Source organism: Gossypium hirsutum, chromosome A07, assembly GCF_007990345.1.
Source record: "Gossypium hirsutum isolate 1008001.06 chromosome A07, Gossypium_hirsutum_v2.1, whole genome shotgun sequence".
In the NCBI taxonomy this organism is placed as follows: Eukaryota; Viridiplantae; Streptophyta; class Magnoliopsida; order Malvales; family Malvaceae; genus Gossypium; species Gossypium hirsutum.
In genome coordinates, this window is record NC_053430.1 from 95,187,497 (window position 1) to 95,200,577 (window position 13,081).

At 26.5% G+C, this 13,081-nt stretch overlaps 1 long non-coding RNA gene across 1 annotated transcript; it reads left to right on the plus strand.

Moving 5' to 3' along the window:
- The first annotated feature begins 5,897 nt into the window (after positions 1–5,897).
- On the plus strand, positions 5,898–7,060 carry LOC107955462 (uncharacterized). The gene is made up of 2 exons (XR_001699974.2): positions 5,898–6,532; positions 6,791–7,060. It is a non-coding gene; the product is annotated as an uncharacterized lncRNA (long non-coding RNA).
- The last annotated feature ends 6,021 nt before the right edge of the window (positions 7,061–13,081 follow it).

A 13,081-nucleotide genomic window follows, 5' to 3' on the forward strand; every position in this document is an offset into this window, starting at 1 on the left:
AGATAGATTAAAAAAAAGAACGGAATTTTTTTTTTATTTTTTTGTATAATATCGCTTAGACTCCTTTTCCATTTATTGTATTCTATCATACTTATATTAATTTAGTTCTACAAATTTAATTTTTTTCAAAAAATTATTAAATTATTCATTATTATGAATTTCCATTTATCTATGTCTAAATGGAGTAACAAATATATTATATTTAAATAGTTAGCTAGAATTTTTTTTCCAATTGAAAATTCCTAATAATATTTTTTTATTATTGCAATTTGGGGATAAAAAAATTAAAAATGTTATGGGTAAAATAATCATGGAGCGCCCTTATATTAGAAATTAGATTTTATTTTGCCTTCTACTAAAAAAAATGTACAAATTAGCCCATATATGTTAGAAAAAAGTACAAATTGATCATCCTATTAAAAATTCACCCTTAAATGATGATGTGGAATATCCAATGTGGAATTAATTTTTTCTAATGTACAAAGATTAATTAACCTAATTTTTTATATTGAAAGAACAAAATGCAATCTGACACTTAGTATAAAGGTTTCCATAGTACATTTACTATGTTGGATATTTTTTTTCAAAAAAAAAATAATTCCATGTTATTTTTTAACAACGAATTTTTAATAGAAAGATCAAATTGTACTTTTTTCTAATATATAATGATTAATTTACTTATTTTTTTAATAAAAAACAAAATATAATTCGACTCTTAGTACAAAAACTTTGATGATACTTTTAATGCTGACAGTAACAAGTGTAGCGACGTAAAATTTTCGCTTTGGTCGCTAGCTGAGGCAATTATTTGAAAACTTTGAAAATGGAATTTCAGTTTTATTAAAAGAGTGAGTCGCCACCGATCTTTTTTCTAGGTGTGACCGGACACCTAATAAATCATATTTTTTAGAAAAGAAATTTTATTATTGAACAAAAATGAAGGCCAAATTTGGGTCTACGGGAAAATCCAAAGAAAAAAATAGGGTTCGGGAGTCGGTTACGCACGAGGAAGGTGTTAGCGCCCTCGCGACGTCCAAAATTGGTATCTTTATTAAACAAGCGTTGTCTTAATTCTAAAAAATACAAGTTTAATTTAATATTTAATCGCGATCCGATTGAAGTACGAGATTTTGAAATTTTTGGTTTTTTAGAAGGGTGTTTCGTTTTTTACACGAGTCGACGAATTTCACCCAACATTGTAACACCCCTAATCCGTATCCACTGCCAGAATAGGGTTTCGAAGCATTACTACCATTTACAGATCACTAAAAAGAATTTAAATACTTACCGATTCAATGCATCATATAAATAAATATATTACCATTCAATCAACAGTTTGACACTTGTATAAGCATCAAACAGCAACATTGTTAGTATACTTGCACATATCTCATATAAATTCAACATTGATATATCTATTTTCTCGACATATCGCACTTGAGTTTAATAATAGTCTCAACTTACATAATTTCCTTGTATCAACATATCAAAGATAATCATATATGTACATGTCATGAAACATATCATGCTCTTACCGTTTCTTTATAAGCATATATCATTCATTTCATTATATCAATATTTCATGCTCCATCATTTCCATATATTTTATGTATATTTATTCCGGTAATAGCTTATATCAAACTTAACATAAATTATATTCCATGTACTTATACTTATTTCGTTTATCTATCTTCATAATTATTTCATATAACCATTCGTCATCTAATACATATTACCTGAATATCAATTGTTCAACAGATGTTAGAGCGTCTCCCATCCACGGTCTTATTTATCTTTGACATGATGCCATAGTGTCTTTCAACTATGGTCTTACTCATTTTCTGTCATGTTGTCATGGTATTTTTCAACCATGGTCTTGTTCATTTCATATCAGGTTGCCATGGTATCTTTCAACCATGGTCTTACACATTTCATATCAGGTTGCCACGGTATCTTTCAACCATGGTCTTACACATTTCATATCAGGCTGCCATGGTATCTTTCAACCACGGTCTTACACATTTCATATCAGAGAGCACACTCCCGCGAACCTCATCCTTACAGTGGGATTACCAGTCCAGGCTAAATCCCCTGCAACGACAATTACTCTAATGAGCTTGGATCAGAATTACCAGTCCAGGCTAAATTCAGACCCTAATTCGGATTACCCATCCGGGCTAAATCCATTTTACACATATTCTTCGGGAGGGCTATATCAGGATAGGATCACCCGTCCGGGCTAGATCCTTTTTACCGTCAATTCCTTTTCAGAGATCCATCAAATTTTCCTTTCATTCAAACGGGATTTCTTCCCATTTTATCAAATATATCAATGTTTTATAAATTTCCATATAATGAACATTCAAATCATATTCATATAAAAAACATGCATTTCAAGCATTTAAGAATATAATTCAAGTTACACGAACTTACCTCATTGCTTGTTTGTGTTTATAATTTCATTAATCCGATATCTTTTCTTTTCCACGATCAAGTCTCATATTTGAGTCGTCCGGATCTTTATAAATAAATTTGGTCATCATTTTCATTCATTTCATCTTCTAATGCATTTAATTAATGCTCTAGGCAAAATTACCATTTTGCCCCTAAACTTTTAATTAATGACAATTTAGTCCTTAGGTTCAGGAAAATAAAATTCTTACAATTTAATCCTTATTTCCAGCTATTATTATCATATATATTGATAACAGTCCATGAATTCTATAAAATATCAGAATTTTCCATAATTTCAACACTTTTCAATTTAATCCCTAAAACATGTTTTCCCCCGATCTTGAACTAAATTAATAATTTCATTCAATTTTGTAATTTAAATAATAAAATAATCCATTTCATGCAATTTGGTCATTTCTGACATTTTTACAAAATTACCCATAAAGTTTTACTTTTATTCAATTTAGTCCCTAAGCCTAAAATATGCAAATTAGCCATGCTTAATGAATATTCATATATGTTTTCCTCCTCCTCCTCTCCATTCCACATCCTTGATGTATGTAGCACACTTGTAAGTAACATTATCTATAATCTTTATTATTTACTTTTATAAATATTCAAGCTGTCCATCTGTGTCATAGTCACTAAATTATTTATATCTGGATCTATAGGACTCCAAATTAAGATCCTCTAATTTTACCTGAAACTAGACTCATATATATTCTTACCATAAAATTTTCAGAATTTTTTATTCAGTCAATAAGTACAGTTTATTCTTTAAAGTTACCCGTATTCTGCTGTCTGACAGTTGTGACCCTTCTTCACTAAAAATTAACTATCTCCTTGTACAGAATTCGAATGATGTTCATATTTGTTTCTATTAAAAATAGACTCATTCAGAATTCTAAAAATATAAATTTAAGCCCCTAATTATTTTTATCCAATTTTTTTATGATTTTACAAATTCAGAATAGGGGAACCCAAAATCATTCTGACCTTGTCTCACAAAATTCATCATATCTCATGATTTAGAATTCCATTGCTTACATAATTTCTTCTATAAGAAACTAGACTTAATAAGATTTAATTTCATATTTTATTCATCCTATAATTATATTTCTACAATTTTTTTTATGATTTTTCAAAGTTAGACTACTGCTATTGTCCAAAACTGTTTTAGTACAAGATATTAATTACCATGTTATAACATCCTTATTTTCTTTTTCTACACCATTTCTCATCACTTTCTCTTAGTTTTTTCTTCACTAACATATCAAGAACATAGGACCTTATGTAAGAAAACTCTACTATAACATTATTTCCATGCTTTACCAATAATAACAAACTTAAAAACATATTGAAATCTTGATGTACTTACCTTTTCTTATTGACTTCAATCTTTAACTTGATTTTTCTCTCTCCTCCAGCTTCGATTTCTTGAATCCAACTTGATATTCTTGCTCCCCATCATCTCCTTGCTATCTTTCTCTCTTGATGGCTATGGAAATTCTTTCAATTTTTAGGTGAAAATAATAAATTTTTGGTGGAAGGACTAAATTGTAAAGAAAGCAAACTTCTTTTCTTCTTCTTATCTTACGTTAGTTTGCATGGGAAAGGAAATGTGTTGTTAATTCTTCATCTTTCCTTCCTTTTATACTAAATAAATAATAATATAATAATAATAAACATCTCATAAAATATTAATAAAATAATATTTATCTAATTAATTAATTTAAAATATCATCAACATAATCATTACATTCTGGAATTCTCTCTCTTACTAATTGACCATTTTGCCCTTCATGATCTTTTAGAATTCCATCCTTGAGTCATCACTTAATTTGGTAAAATTGCGATTTAGTCCCTCATAATTTTTTTACCTATTCAATTTGGTTCTAATTCATCAATTTTTCTTGGTTTCTAGATCATTACACCCTTAAAATATTTTCACCATTAGTCCTTCAACTTTTTATATTTACACTTCAACCCTTTAAATTTTGAGTATTTACTCTTGTGCAACAAGACTTTTCTCATCTTTGCAATTTAGTCCTTTCTTGAATTAATATATCATAATATACTTCTCAATATTGACATCGCTCAAAAATTCCCTTTTTGTCACTTTATTTCCTTATTTTACTATATCACGGATAATATTTTACTGTAAAAATTTTCGGGGTATTACAAACATAGCGATGAAATCGATGACTTAATGTTAAATCGGTACATTACCTTATTTATTGAAATTAATAAAAATGAATCAAATATTTTTTTAAAATAAATAAAAAAATCATAAGTAAATAAATGGTACAAACGATGATATGATGAGTGACAAATGTTAACATATAATATAAGAATACTAGGATAAAGATAAAAATAAAAAAACAGTATTTACAATAAAAAAAGATAAAAACAAAAAAAATATAAATAATGATATGCTAATAATATAACAAGATAAGCAAACTAATACAGAATGGGTAAGAACCGCATTGGAAATATATCGAAGCAAATAATAAATATGATAATAAAAATAACCATGCATGCAATATTAAACGTAATAATAGTGTTAAACGCGAAATAAAAACAATGAATATATATATGTATATATAATAATAGTTAGTAAAGTGATGGAAACATGATATTAAAAATACTAATAATGCTACCTATATACATACGTATATATATTTAAAATATAAACATAATAGTAGTATTACAAAGTATATACATAGTATAAAAAATATATACATAGTGTAATGTTAAAAATACATACATATTATATAGTTATTAAATATATATATATATATATAAAAGATAATATGTAAGAAAAAATATAATATAGTATTCGAAATATATACATGATATATATAAAAATACAACATTAAAAAAAGGTATATATATACGTAATATATAAAAAATGCATATACATAATATAATATTAAAATATCTACATAATATATACATATTAGAAATAATAGTGTTAAAAACACCTATTAATAATATTACATAAATATATATATCTATATGTATTAAAGATATATACATATATAATAAAACATATACTAATATTAATAATAATAAGGATAATATAAAAATACATACATGAAACAGTATAAAAATATATATAACTAATAACATTAGAATATATACATAACATATATAAAATATATAATTGATAATATTAAGAATACATGCATAATATATAAAAACGTGTACAATATATATATTCAAAATGATAATAATAATATTAAAAAACACTAATAGTACTATATAAATATATACATATATATACATATAGACACATAAATACCAATTGAAACTATATTAGTACCGATAATAATAACAGAATATTGATAATAGCTATAATAATGATATTAATAAAATATAAATAATATTAAAATAAAATAAAATACGTAAAAGAGGGTGAAAAAGGATAAAATTTAAATTAAAACAATATTTTGGGGTAATTTTAAAAAAGAAATAAAGGAAAATAGGATAGATTTGGATGCGCGCAAAACAAGGGAGGATTAAAAAAGTAATTGTTCCTCCCCAAAACGCAACACAGCAAGAGGGACTAAAGCGCAAAGCGATATCTGCTTTAGGGCCAAATTAAAAAATAAAGAAAAGTGGATTGTGGAGTAATTAAAGGAGGAGGGACCAACTGGGTAAATAGCCCCTCAAAAGCAAAACACGTGGATCCCTTTGGGATGGGTCGGGTCGACCCGCTTTACTCCAAAACGACATCGTCTTATACCAGCAGGCACTAAGCCAAAACGACGCCGTTTTGTAAATGGTATAAAAGACAAGTTTTTTTTTTAAATTCATTTCAGCTATGGTTTTGAAAAAAAGAATAGGGGAAAGGGTCTTGATGCTCTGGGCAGGGACGATTTCCGGCGATCGGACCACCGTCCGTCCGTCATCGGCGACCGCTGTATACGGCGGCTGGAAGCGCAAAATCGACCCCTTTTTAACCCTTTTGTTCCCCTTACCCTAGATCCATAGTTGAAGCGCCCAAAAACCTCACGAAAACCGACGAAAATCAAGAGAAACTTCTCGGTTCTACTCTCCGATCGCCCCAAACAAGGTAAGATTTGATGTCTTTTGTTTATTTATCTAAGGATAATAGTAATAAAGAGGAAAAGGAACAAAGAAATCACCTTTCTATTATTCGATTGCTTCTCAATATTCGTTTGTTTTTGTATTGATTTGTTTTTTTTTGAATATTCGAAAAAGATCATCCCTTTTTTTTACAATAGTTTCCATTCGGCTTTTTATAGCCCATTTGTTACACTGTCTATTTCCCTATATTTTGCTGCTGTTGCGTATTCTGTTTGTTGTGCAGGTGGTGGTTGAACGGTGGAGCAGAGGCTGGTTGGGGGTTGACAGAGATGATGGGACAGAAGCGGCGGCTAGGGTTCTTTTTTCTGTTAATGTTTTGGGCTGATGTTAGTGGCTTAGGGTTTGTTTAATTTGGGCTGGTAGTTTAGGTTTTATTTTGTTTTGGGTTAAAGGTTGTTGGGCCACTCGGGTTTGATTGTAAACAGGCTAAAATTGGCCTACAACAACAAGTGTTTTTTTTTTTGAATATTAATCTAATTATAGGTTCTTATCATATCTGTTCTCTTTTATCAATACCTACAACTATTCATAATCCTATTCCAACCCTAAATAGGAGGATAATGCGCTTCATTGCACTTGAACCTGTATTCTCCTACGTTGACAATAATATTAATATCGATCAAGCTAATATGCAATTGACTACATATAGTAACAAGTTAATTTCAAAGAATAAATCATCTGTATATTTATATTCCATATCCTATATCAGACCAGAATAATAATAACTTGTGATTTTTAGTAAAAGAAAATTAGTCTTTTTTATGTATTAGGAAGTCCATGGCGTGAAGCAAATGCAAACTCCAATTGCGTATAAGAATTGGCAATGCCATTCATTAAAGGCCAAAGACCATGTGTAAAATAAATTTAAAGTTGAAAATAAACATTTATAAATAGTACTATTTATGAGTCGGGTTACCTGTTAAGACCTGAAGGTCCATCTAAAATTAATGAGGGTTTGAACAAAAATGTTATGTCTGAAAAATGGGCTTGGACAAAAAAATTAGATCCGTTTAAAATATAGATCAGGCTCAGACTTGAACATTTAAGGCCCGAGCTCGGCACGACCCATTTTAAGTTTATAATACTTTTTATTATGTTATTTTTATGTATGACGTAATTTAGAACATATTAAAAAAATATACTAAATATATAATACTACTCTAATGTAAACATTAAAAAATGTTAAGATGACTATATAAAATTTTTCAATAAATAAAAAATGTATAAAATTATTAAATATTAAAATAAAAAATATAAATATATTTTAAAGAAAAATTATAAAATAATACGGGCGGGCCTAAAATAGGATTGGGTTAGTATTTTGCAAATATGGGCGGGTTTGGACAAAAATTTAGACCTAGATTTTGGGTTGAACTGGACTTGAGTAAACATAAAATATGTTAATATCATGCTTTGACCCGACCCAAACTTGACCCATGAACGCATTTAATTATAACAAATAACGTAAAATATGAGATCTATTAAGACACATCATAAAAAATAAAAATAATTAAAATATTTGAACAAAACTATAATATGTATTAAAAATTATATAAAATTATTTTTAATTGAATAATTATAACAAACTGCATAAAATACAAAATTTACACGTGTATATATAATTTAGAAACTATAGGATATTGATATAATATTGATACTTTAAAGTTTAGAATAAATTGTTAACGTATAAAAATATTATAATAATTTGAGCATACACAAAATAATGTGATCATGTATATGTATGTCTCGGATCTTAAATTGGTTTCTAAACTTTGTAAGTAATAATATTTTATAAAATATGTCCTCCTATTAATTTAACCATTAACTTGGGTGTTAAATGCTAGTTCAAGTTTGATGTGGATCATATTTAAAATATGTGGATTAAATTGTAAACGTATGTGTAACTACCGCCATGAATAACTCAAATTTAATGTTTTTTAAAATTAAAAAGAAAAGAAAATAACCCTCCTAAATTTTATCGATATCGTTTGTTTTTCATCTCCAACGTGTTAATGTGATAAATACACATGTATTCATAATTTGTTTAATGTATTTTAAATATGTTCCATGTTAGATTCAAACTAGCATTCAATGTTGAAATTAATGGCTATGCTAATATAATGGTATGATTGATACAATACTGATACTCTAAGAATTCAAATAGAATATTTTGAAATTTAGGGATTAATTTAAAAATTAACTAATAATTTAGGGATAAATCATCCAAATCACCTTTCCTTAGTAGTCCACAAGTGTCACCACCATCTATTCTATGGCTAACTTAATATCTAAAATAACCTAAATAATTTCTTAAATTAGGCTATCAAATTTTCAAATTCTAGCTAGAAAAAGTTTTATAGAAGATCTATTGAGGGGTGCAGCCTTCCACACCTTCTTTATTATACTTTTAAATGTTTGTTTTTTTATAAAAAATATTACAAAATTAATTGATTATAAAAATAGGGTGTGAATAAATTAATTACGAAAATGATGTATTTGTTACAGTAATTTTGAGTGATGTTTGACACATTGATAGTACCAATGAATTTAAAAAAAAATATTTTTTAATTGGTGCCATTAATGTGTCAAGCGACATTCATTAAAATAAAATTAAAAAACTGTTGTTTTAAGAATTAAATGCAAGGAAAAGACATTAAATATAGAAAGTATGCATCAATGCATTAAATGCATGGAAAAATAATTAAGACACTAAATGTAGGAAAAAAGTTATTCTTTGGTGTTGGAATCAAAAACTAATTTTCTTTTTAAATTTATTGGTGCCATTAATGTGTCAGGCGACATCTAAAATTATTGTAGCGAACATTTAGTTTGTTGTAATTAATTTGTTTCCACCTTATTTTTGTAGTTAATTAAAATTTAATATTATTTTTATAAAAAAGCGTAAGATTTTGATGTTAGAAAATAGAAGATTTTGAGATTAAATTTTGTGAGGCTTATTTAAAATATTAAAAAATTTTAAGTATTTAATGAGTTTTTTTAAAATTATAGTTTAATTAAAATTTTAAATTCTTTTATGAGATTAATGAAATAATTGAAAAATAAAAAAATTTAATTTAAAATTTTAAAAATAACTAAATGGCATAATGAAAATTTTTAAAAAATTAGGAGGCAAATTAACAAATTTAAAGAGAAATGATTTTTTTTAATTTTGGAGACAGCAAGGCCCACACTAAAGCTTTGAATCCAATTAACCCATCAACGATGGGCGGGCCTCTATAAGAGGTACAAAATTATTATCCTACTAATTGCCCTACTTGTATTATTGATAATAATAGGAATTACGATTGGGTAAAATTTGATTTGATTCAAAGAATTCGATAAAAAATTTAAATTTTGCATTAAATAGTTAGAATTATTTAAGTTAATCAAGTTATTTGGATTAATTTGAATAAAAAATTAAGTTTTTCGGTTTAACTCGAATATTATTACACTATTCAAGTTATTCGAAAATCCGAATAAGAAAAGACAAAACTATGTTGTCTTAATAAACATTTATCTTTTCTAAAGTTAAAATTCAAAACCATTAAGTTAAAAGGTAAAATTACGTCATTTTAATAAATGTTTACTCATAAATAAAAAGGCAAAATCATTATATTTTTTTTATATAGTTAAATAATATTGTACTTCGTCTACTAGTTAAATAATCAGTCTATGTAAATGCAACATTGAGTATAAGTAATAGGATTCGTTACCTCGACTCGAATTTTTTGACTCGATTCAATTCGAAAATAATTCAAATCGAGTTTGGTTACTAAAATAGGATTCGTGAATTCGATTAATTCGAAAATTTTAGACTCGATTCAATCAAATACTCACCCCTAATAGGAATCAACTGTTATTGCAAAGAAAAGATTGATTCATAGGGAGAATAAAAGGAAAAAATTGGAAAAAAAATATCCTTTGATTCATCCACCTTCAGAAAAAATGAAAAATAAAAAAAATTTATGGAAAATTATAATTTTCACGTGAAACAGTGCACTCACATGCTTTCATTGACAATGCTTTTCGACCGAAAGATCAAGAGCTAACTATTGAGATTTTGGATTAACTAAACACATATTTCATGAAATGATTCACGCATGTTTGTTTATAGGGGCAACAAGATCAACGGATTGAAATATCCCGTCATTTTTCTATTTATTTCTATGATGTTTATTTTTTTTTATCAAATTTCATTAATTACTGTTAACTTTGTATTAACTTGTAACGTAGAGAATAGTTTTACAATTGGTATGATAATAAATATAGTCCTCAAAATTTACACATTGTTTCAATTTGATTATGACTCTAAAAAAAGTAATCCTCAATATTTACACATTGTATCAATTTGGCCATGATTTTATAAAAAAACCATACAATATTATAAAATAATATAAAAAATATTTTTAGAACCATGACCAAATTGAGATACTGTATAAATATTAATTTTTTTTAAGTAATGACCAATTTGATACAATATGTAAACGTCGAGTATTAAACTTGTTATTATATCAAATTTAGATGTCATCTCTTTATCACACAGTTAACTATAGTTAAATGAATTAGACCAAAATGACAAACATGGTTAGTTGTATGGTCATTCTCTAACTTTTTATAATTGAATGCCTAAAAATAAAAGTTAAACATAGTTGAATGACCAACAATGTAATTTACTAAAAAATCTATTTCTTAGGGTTGCAAATCGGGTTTTTAAGGGTCGCAATGGAGCAACATAGGTTCCGACCTATTTATCTAAGTTTGAAGGTTCGTGTAAAATTTGAAAGAGATTTAAGTAAAAAATTTTAAGTTTGTTTTAAATAAGGATCATGTTTAGGCTTAATATTTTGTAAGTTTGTAATATTTTATACCATGTTATTTTTTTATATATTATGTAATTTATAACAAATAAAAATTAAATCTATAGTAATATATAATGCTACTATAATGTAAACATTAAAAAATATTAGAGATAATTATGTATAAAATTTTAAATAATAAAGAATATAGACAACTACTAAATACTAAATTAAAATAATATAATATTTTTTAAATTAAAAAAATAATATGTATGGGTCTAAAATGGGTTTAGGCTAACCATTTACAAATATGGGTAGATTTGAGTAAAATTTTAAGTACATATTTTGGGCCGGACTAATTTTGGGCAAGCATAAAGTATGTTAACATTATGTTTAGACCCGCCCCGGTCCATGAACACTTCTAAACATGGGGCAGATGTTGTTAAATTTACTATTGCCTTATCATCCGCCTTGCTCAATTATGATTGCGTAATCTTGAAAATCATTACTATCTTTATGATCATGGATGTTGAACACGTTCATCCTCATTCCATCTCACATTCTCACCGTCGTCCCAATTTAAGTTTTAATAGATATTTCTAATATTTTTAAAAGATAAATGTATATTTTAATTAAAAATGCCAATAATACAAGAGATAAATGGATAATACCTCAAAACCAAGATTAAAATTTGATGATTGTGACCCTCTCCCACTATAAAAAAAACAAAAAAACAAAAAAAACATAAAGCATTCTTCACCATTGTCAAAATATTTGTTTATTGCTTCTAACATTAGGTGATGATAGAAAACTAAAATCCAAAATTTCCTAATTCCACTGAGAAAGTCACTTAGAGAATTGAAAGCTTGTTTCTCTCTTTTTTATGGCATATTACAACTTATCCAATCAATCATTTTCAATCTTCACAACATTTGATGAAAGATTTTTTTTTTGCCAACAAAAGTTCACTAGAAAATTACTCAAATTTGTAATGTGTTTGATTGGAAAAGACTTGAAGTGCAATAAAAGGGAGTTTTTAAATTTGAATCAACGTTTATTTTCAGTGCCATGCGTTTAATTTTTTTTATCTTATGCTACAATATTATTAGGGGTGAGTGTTCAATCAAATTTAGTGAAAAAATTCGAATTAATCAAGTTCATGAGTCTTATTTTATCATTTTAACTTAATTTGAATTCTTTTCGAATTGAGTCGAGTGAAATAAAATTCGAGTCGAGTCGAATCCAGTGAAATTAATTGAGTTAAATTAAAAAAACTAAATATGTCAAAGAAAAATATTGTTACAGTATAACTAATTCTATGTTAGAGTATACAAATTTGAAACCATATATGTTTGAATTTTTTTCAAAGCAAAGTAAAAAAAAAAGATAATTGAGTATGAAAATTTTGAACCATTAATTAAGTCCTAGAATTATTATTTTAGAAAAAAATAATTTTTATATATATTTAGAAATTTTAAAAAAATTAAAATATAAAATCTAAATTTTTATAAATATTTTAAAATTTCAAAGTTATTTTGAATTTTTGAAAATTATTTTGATTTTTTTTTTGTAATTTTTGTTGAGAGAGACCAATTTGTTTATTTTCAAAGTTGATAGGACCAAAATTGTATTTATACCAATCTATTATTTGAATTATTTGAGTTATTCAAATGGTGAAATTCAACTCGACTCGAACTCGAATCGAGTTATTCGACTCG